The following is a 9,121-nucleotide window of genomic DNA, read 5'->3' on the forward strand; positions in this document are numbered from 1 at the left end:
ACCCTCTTCAGAAGTTAGTATATCTTCAAAATAAAAATTCTCATAGTCACAATGAGCCTCGTCTGTGGTACGAGGTATACTCACTGTCTAGATGTCGGAAATCTTCGTACATAACTTGAGAATTGTATTCAGTGATTATATCTCACCGTGCGCGAGATTACTCGGGAAAAAAATAGTCCGCCCTAACACGATAAAATTAAATAAAAACAAACAAATTACAATTCGTATTTGATCCAATAAGATTATATCAGATTATACGCATGTATGTATAAATTAGTATATATTATATGGGCAACATTTATTCGCTAATTCAAAATTTAGCACTATATGGTGTCGAAAATGACGAGTTGCGTGTGTTTAACAAGCTGACCGTGAGCCAGCCCTCGATCTTCCCGTTATCACACTGCAGGTTCCAAGTTGACGGAATAAAAAAATATTAATATCCAATTCGAATTTCGAACTACAAATTCAGATTCGTGATTGATGTGTCGAAAGTCCTTGGATACCATATTACATGAAGATAATATGATTTTCTTTTATTTTGAACCACTATAATGGATCCACCATTATGAATTTGGGAATTCTGACCTTGGATTTGTTATCGGTGACCCAAAAAACCTCCGACTACTAATTTCTACCAAAATCCGAATATTTTTAGATTTTATTCCACCATATTGGATTCGCCATTTTAGATTTTGCAAATCTGATCCCATATTCGTGATCAACGACCCCAGAAATCTCATGGTACCAATTTTCATTCAAATCCGTTGATCCATTCTCAGGATATTTTTATTTTATTTTTCGGAGATTTGTTGTTCGAATAATTCAAAAAGTACTGAACCGATCAAAGCAAAAATCTAATCAGTTCTAAGTTTTGAAAAGCCGCGTCGATTGGGACCAAAATCATTGAAATGCGGTGCCTCGTTTTTGAGATATCGTCGGATAAAAAAATTGATCAGATACGTATATACATACACACATACACACACACAGTCGTCCGTCCGAAAGCGGTCGGAGATGATTCTCTGGATCTTGAAACGTCAAGATTTAGTGAACACCTAACTTTTCATTTTCGGGGTGATGACAATAATTTCCTTTTTTCTCCGAAAATGGAGAAACGGGAAGTTAAAAAGCACCAAATAGTGTTGCTTCCAAACCGAAATGCAGTCTATAGAAGTTTTATAGAAGTTCACACCGTCGATTGTTTACAATGTGTTGGTTTGACGGCGATGGTGTCAACCTCAAAATCCAAGTCTGTCACAGATTTGCGTGTACACCGACACAGTGTTGCATTGACACCGATATAATGTTGAATTGACACCGATGGTGTCAATCTGATGTCGAAAGCTCTTACGCGTACAAGTTTTAACATGCCGCAAGTCCTTAGCCCGCAGTCAGAGAAGCTCAGTTTCCTCCACGCGCGCTTACAAGCAGTCGCTTCGCATTTCAGGTAAAACGTGTTGTCTGCCTCGTGTATGGTTCTAATTATGTCGGAATCAGATTTTGTTAATGTTTTTACCGTGACTTTGCTTAATATGGATGGCCCTGAAATGGAAAATGTGTTGATTGATAGTGCGCAGCAAGCAGCAAATGTGCAGGATGCACCGGATAGTGGTGACATTGTTACCGGGACATCTTTCCAGTTGCGAAAGGGACGATACAACGGGGAGACTAAATAGATAAAAGTGCTCACTCCCAATGGCAAGCCCTTGGAATAGAATGATTTTATTATTACAGGTAAGTGTTAATAAATAATATTTTCCAATAAATCGTTAAATGCTATTTTCTGTTCATCTAACACTATTTGGTGTTCTTTGAATAGTATCTAGGGTTCTTTCAACGCTCTATGGTGTTATTTTAAACCATTTGGTGCTGACTTGTATAATTGAGTACCAACCAAGCATTATCATTTCATTCCGCGTACTGAATTACCAAAACGCTCGGTGTACACTAACCTATCTCCATTTGGTGAATTTATTGGAAATAAATTATTAAATTGGAATAAAATACTGCCACATTCTAGTCGGCATTGGCTTTGAAAAAAATTTTGAATTAACATATTTTATCTATATATAAGTGAAACTTTAGCCCGATATTTTTTACAGGATCATATACAGTAGCGAATTATTTATGTGTTAATAAAACTATCTAGCATTTACTGATTTAAATTTCAGGAAATATTCTATGACCCTGAAGGCCGGTCAGGTTACATCTCCTGGAGACTGCGCACCCTCAATAGACGTCGTCAGGTGCCAAGTAAAGAAGTTAAAATTGAGCAGAAAGAAAACGTTCGACCCCCAAAAATGTGTACCCTCACAATGAGGAAAGTGCGCAAGGACAGTTGATCTTCCTCCGCAATGCCTGTCCTAAGACACAAAAGAAAGAAATTTTATTGGCACAGGCGGAGGCAAATTTGATAGGTATGACAATTTTATATCTGAATTTTTGTTAGCGAGAAGCGATTTTCAATTTAATCCATCCGATAGAATATTCGTGGTGAAAAAAGTAGTTTCTGGATTTCTTTATAAAGTCGGATTTTCAATTGCAACCCATATTGATGAACAGACGGATCTACCCGTATTTCAGGTCATCACTCATATCTTTGTACATCGCAATGTACCATTCGTTATTTGTACCAAATGTAAAACAAAATATTTTAGTGACGAGTACCATGCTTTTGTAGTCGAACCCAAAATTATAAAGACCTATAGTTTAATCGATCTCAATCTGTTGGATCATAAATATGCCTATGAATTTCATCAAAGTTATCACAAAACTACTACGTTCGTAGTGCCGAGATGTCATATTTTTTAAACGTACCTATATGCTACTATTTTCATCATTATCATAATTATAATCTATATGTATATTGTACTATTAGTTTTTACGCCGTTTCGTGTCACTCAATTCATATGTTCATATAAATGCATACGGTATTTAAAAGTTCCTATCCCGCAGAACGGAAAGTACAAACAATAATGATTAATTATTATTTAGCCAATTTGTTGTTAAAGAGAAAATAAGTTTTGTACTTTTGATATCAAATATATAATATGTAAGATTATTCTAAGGTTCATGTGGTTATATATATATGTATAAGCAAAAATAAGTTTATATATGTATATATTTGAAAGCACATGTAAGGTGTTTACCTATGTAATAGAAATTATATATTGACTTGGATTATCTTATGAATCACTGTATTTTATTTTTAAACCCTACCTCATGTGTCATATATGCATATACCTATATTCATATAAGAAAAAATAGTCGGTTTGCCAATTCTCTGGTGTTATTACCATGGTGTCAATTTTTTGGAGTTGTTTTTTGTTGTTGTATAGTGCTATATTGCGGATGTCAATTTTCTGGTGTTATCAACTGGGTGTCAGTTTTTTGGTGTTATTGCCAGGGTGTTAATCCGCTGGTGTTCATTCGCAAGGTGCTTATTCAGCGGTGCGGATTCTTATGGTGTCCATTTCGATGTTGTTATTTCGCAGGGTTCAAATTCCTTGGTGCTGATTTTTATGGTGTCATAATTGTCTGGGCGTCAATACTCTGGTGTTATTCTGAAGGTGTCAGGTTTCGGGTGTTACTGCAATCGGTGTTACTTCGGAACACCAAACTTTTAACACCGTCTGTTAACACCAAGCATGCACACCAACGGAGTGGACTTTTCGGGACTACGCGTGGTGTTAAAATGGTGTTGATTTTGACACCAAATTTTTTACAGTGTGTATTCGCAAGAACCTCCTTAATGCGCTGGAGGCTGAACGATACTTTCTGCGAATTTTAAAGTAACTCTATGGCTATATAATAATAGGTCGGTTTTTAAGTAAAATAATCGTTGCAAGAACCTTGAACAACGAAACCCGTGATTCGCAATTTAGTATGTTGGGAGATAAATGGAAAACCGCCAAAGTCCGTGTCGCCAGACTTATCTTGGTGGTTGTAAATCATTTGTCACCGCTAATTATTGCAAAAAACTGATAATGTACCGATCCACGTTATCCACGTCCGCACAACTAATGCATAGTTAATAGTTGCGGTTATTTTAATTTGAACTATAGTACAGCAAATTCGTGGAAATGATGTATAGTCAATGATGTAGTAAAGCGAACGTTAGATTACACCAACTACAACGGTTATTATAAAATTTCGATAATTTTCACGAGTACTCTCGTTCCTCGGACTAGCGAAACAGCGTTAAGCCTGAGTGAGGTAGTAAATTAGTACTAGTACAAAGACGTGGGAAAATTCTTTCTTGAAGAGCTCTTCTTTACACACAGCCTTGACGATACGCAATTTTCGTTTTGTATCAAGGCTAAACTGCGTCTTTGGACTTTGTCGTTGCTGCTCTTATAGCACTTGAGCACTTCTACATTGTGCAATGAGTTTAATTGTAGATAATTGCGACGAAGGTCGGAAACCGCCCGAAAGTCTCGTGATGCGCCCACGCCGGCAACAGAGAGAATCCGGCCTGCACGCAACTCGCTGCTCGAATGCACACAAACGCACAGCGTGTAATACCTATGTACAATCCTACGGCAATGTACCGAACTCGCATACATCCACGTTTCCTGCACGCCACGAAATCGGCCCAAAATTTCCTTCGAAGAAAAGGCAACAAACACACGTGTATGCCTGTAATACCTGAATTCTTGTGGTCTTAAGTTTCGTAATTGAGTGTTGAAAATCACACCAATTTTTTTCGTGTCCTTTATACTCGTATTCATATAAGATTCAGAAGAAGTCAGTCGAGAAAGACGGAAAATCTTCCTTGAAATAATAACTTTCACCTGGTCCTGAGAGTCCGAGACTCTCGAGGCAATCTTCACTCGTCGGATACAAATCGGAGTCGTTAAGGAATGCTGCAAAACCGTTGGAGGCAGGAAGCCATCCCGGTCGAAGGGCAGCACGGTCTCCTCGTCGTGAAGAAGTGTCGAAAAATTCGACTCCTGTGTGGTTCCGCCCAGGAATTCCCCCGGATAAAAAACGCCAACGACGTCCGGAGCCGAAAAGCTGGGAGGAATCCGACGCTGCAAAGGTGACACGTTTGTGCAACGCGCTCGGAGGGAGAGATTCGGGAACTTTGCACGCTGGTCGCAGACGACGTCCGTCAGCCGACTCTGTCAGGGCGTGCGGAGGGCGTACCTGCGAATATTTTATAAATTAATGTCAATGTGTCCCGCGGCTGGCGATATCCGGTTACCGACAGCCGCCGGAAGTACCGAACAATGCGCACGCGTGCACGCCGCCCAGCGCGTCAACGCACCCGCGACCCAACGTGCGTGCGTTAAAAAAGTCTAGGACGATGTTTCTTTCGCGAGAAAAATAGCCGACCTTTTTTCTTTTCCGATCTTTTTTACGATTCTTTTTTCCCCTCTAAACAGCATCGCGATTGTTCTCTGCAGTCCATTGGCCAGAGGAACTGTTGGTTTTTTCAATATTTGTACGAGAAGTTAATCAGCTGCTGCAAAAATTGTGAATCGATTTTAAAAATCTTAGTTGAATTGTTTCTCGTTCCGTTCGAATTCTTTGTAACGTATTGCCAACCCAAATTTGTCACCCTTAAATGATATCTTTTCCTTCTGGCACCGTATAGGTACGTGCCGCGTTAAAAACTGGTGCACATTTCATTTTCGGCTATTGGGGTACGATCAAACTAGGGCTAATATATCTCACAATCACCCTGTCAAGCATTACACTTAAAATTATACCTATAATAGAATCTTTTGTTGCGATTATAGTTCACAGAACTTCGTACGTCACGGTTTCGTACGGCAAGCTGTATTTCGATTGCCCCCGTCAAATGATGGTAAAAGCGTTAAATTAGGCTTGGAAATAAGCGAGTTTTGCCGTAATCGGTCTAAAAATCTAACAGCCCAAAGATCAGGATTGAGAAAATAAAGCTAAATTTAAAAATGAAGGTAAAAATCCCCGTAATTTTTGAAATGTCAAAATCCATACAGCGAAGAAAAGTCCGTTGTGGGCTCGAAACGATTTGGCGCAATTTGTTCAGAGGCAGTAATTGCGGAGAAAATAAAGAAACGAGTCGGCGCAGTTTTTCCAAAGGCACCAATTGCGGCTAAAACAAAAACTATTGCGACGATACTCAATTTTGCAACGCACAGAGTTAATGGCTGCGACTCTCGAGCGTCGCGATTGCGGTGAGCTTTCGAATCGAGTATCACGCAGCCCTTCGCGGGAAAAGACGCGACTCTGACACATCGTTCAACACGTACGACCTAAGCCGCAAAGTACACGCGACCCTCCCCCTCTTACTCTTTATATCCACCGTGAGCTAAGCCGTTCGCAAATATTGATAAAATGTTATCGCCACTTCTGCCGTGTACATACGGTGTATGTACAGCACAAAAGACGGTAAAGCGGCGTAATATCGCACTTCGATGCACGCGTTGTTGTGAAACGAAGTCAATTGCGTTCGGTGATCAAAAAATCGCGCAATTTCCTCGGTCTGACAAAAAACCATAGCAGTTAATTTTCATGCTTGAGAAAACAAGCAGTTGTCTTTAATCGTTGGAAAATTACGCAGTCACTGGCTTAACTGTTATTTGGTAACTTGGCGAGCGCGGAATTTTTCAAGCGTTAGAAAGAACTGCTTGTTTCTTCAAGCGACATAGTTAACTTCTAATCGGTCTACAGGTCGAGTATGCGAAAGCAACTGCTTTTCGATTCCGCAAGAAGAAGGTTAAAAAATTCTTCACAGTCATCGTAGGTAACGTTTAAAGAAAAACTCGGTTGGATTAAGAAAAAAGTGTGCACTTTGAGACCGTGTCGTCTCTTACGATTCCGCATGAGGGGATCATTGGCCGGAGTCTGGGATGCGAAGTCAAGTGCGAAGTGGGATAAACTCGAAACCTGCATTTATCAGTATCTTCGTTGGATAATTTATCTCACTGTTAGTTCCGGGAGAAGAGTTAGTGCGGAGGCTGCGATATAATTGGGCATCGTAACGCGTGCAAGAGGCGTCGTTGAAAGACGATGCAGGTCGGCGTCGGTGCCGCTCCTCCACCTCTTCCAGTTTCGTTTTTCAGGAGGCACGCCGAGCCTGGATTAGTATCGCACCCCATCATTGGCATCAATTACGGGGTTTCGGGTTGTGCGTGCCTCTCCTCTCCTCTCCTCTCCTCTCTCTCTTTCCCTCTCATCTCGCATCGGCGGCGTTGCGCGCGTGCACACCGTGCAGTACCTACACCTACGCGTGTACAAGGGAGTGAGGCATCGGTGCCGACACGAGGTTGCATATAGGTAGGTAGGTACTCGGAGTACATACGCAGGCATCTCCTGTAGTAGGCGTACCGTTACGCACAATGCAGCGGCGTGTTTTACGCGGGAGAGACACGGAAGCCGGGAGAGAAACGGCGCGTGGAAGGGGGACGCGATACAAAAGATGAAAGAACGTGTTATATAGATTCTTTTCAACGGATTAACGGTATTTCAACAGATGAATTTTAAAAGCATATATACTCGAACTCGCGGTCGAGAACCACTCCACGAGCTAGCCGGCAACAAATTTCTATTTCTCGTTACCACTTTCCGATAACACGGCCACCTCTCACCGAAAACAAAATTCATGCGATAACTATTTCACGGCCGTCCCTGATTTTTGCGATATTACCGAAATGTTCCGGCAATATGCTTCGGCGCTCCGTGTTTCATTCGCGAGTAGGTAGGTGGACCGAAATCCCATGATCGTGATGATTTCGTTTCACGTCGCTGGTACCTCGATCAAACTTTAAGTCGAAAACGTTTCCAGAAGATGAACGTAATCAAGCGTGGAAGCATTTTGAAACGTTTCCACAACGACCATTCTTCGAATATAATTGTTATGGTATAATATGCATGGTTTTGAATCGTGTTATCACGATCCCAAATGCGTGGCTGAGAATCAAGCAAAGTGGATTCAACAATCCGAGTGATCATGTCGCGTTCCAATTATACGCTTAAAATTCTTACTCAGAGCAATTTTTTTACGAATAAAAGATATCAAATTACGTGAAGTAAAAAAATTCTCCACATAATGTTTTCCATAAAAATCATCCCCAACTTTCATTGTATGGACGTACAACGTGCGTATTTTTCAACATGTACTAATCACATATCACGCTACACCGTAACATATGTGACTGAGGCACAGGAGGAATATAGGTATACTCGGCCCGTCGTCCTACAATGCATCCCTTGTTCGAATCGAGTTCAAGGCTATTATCATAGTTACAATAATTAATATATCGTCGAGCGTAACTAGCCTTGTCTCTCCCCCATTTTTTGTCTTACTCGTAAGTCTTTTCTCACTAAGGAAGGGTCGGTTCGTTTGGAGGTAAAACGCGGTTTCGGGTAATGACATGCTTTATTGGTAGGAGCGTGAGACTCGAAACAGATTTCAGAAGCGGAATATTTATTAAAACATTGAAGCTATGTGGGAGTAAAAATAAGAACGAGCAAACACGGGGATGGAACAAAGTAGAGAATAAAAAGGAACCGACGCATATACTCGAGTCTGTTCGCCTCGCTGGGCGTTTCAATTTTTAACATCCTAGTTTCTTCGGCATGTACGTGCTGCAGGCATTGTCCTCCCACGTCGCTTCCTTCTTCGCTTTACGTTATACGAACGCGACGCCGTTAGATTTTCTATTGAATAAATAATCCTGGGATCTTATCATTTTTTCACGAGCATAACCGAGGGCAAATATTACGCACCGCGGGAGTAAAGGATATGTGGAATGGCGAACTCGCGACATTTCTTTTGCACTACGACTCCGGGTTCACAGACAAGGAACGCCAATTTTCCTCATCCGTCTATCGGTCTGTGTTCCTTACCCAAATCTTTATCCCGCGTTTCCATTATTGTTACCTATCTTGGATTCTTGAACCGTTTGCAATTCCATGTTTACTGTACTGTAAATTTTGTACGTGGTTATAGTTAGATATTCAATGACACAATTAGTGAAGTTTGATCAAGTTCAATTAAGCAAATTGGAATCAATCAAAATGAACATAAAGATGATTCGGAGTGATTGCAATTGAAAACTGGACAGTTTTTTGACGCTGATACCAAATTTCACTCGTCACTGTAGCCGATTACCTAACGTTGTCCTTT

General features: G+C 40.7%; 1 long non-coding RNA gene across 2 annotated transcripts; it reads left to right on the plus strand.

Moving 5' to 3' along the window:
* Positions 1 to 269: 269 nt before the first annotated feature.
* LOC124216145 (uncharacterized) lies at positions 270 to 2,292 on the plus strand. 2 transcript variants are annotated; one of them, XR_006882540.2, is made up of 3 exons: positions 270 to 1,450; positions 1,574 to 1,737; positions 2,175 to 2,292. It is a non-coding gene; the product is annotated as an uncharacterized lncRNA (long non-coding RNA). The 2 variants fall into 2 exon arrangements; XR_011176967.1 differs by having other exon boundaries at positions 270 to 1,737.
* Positions 2,293 to 9,121: the final 6,829 nt, after the last annotated feature.

The sequence above is a fragment of the Neodiprion pinetum genome, chromosome 4, assembly GCF_021155775.2.
Source record: "Neodiprion pinetum isolate iyNeoPine1 chromosome 4, iyNeoPine1.2, whole genome shotgun sequence".
Taxonomy (NCBI): Eukaryota; Metazoa; Arthropoda; class Insecta; order Hymenoptera; family Diprionidae; genus Neodiprion; species Neodiprion pinetum.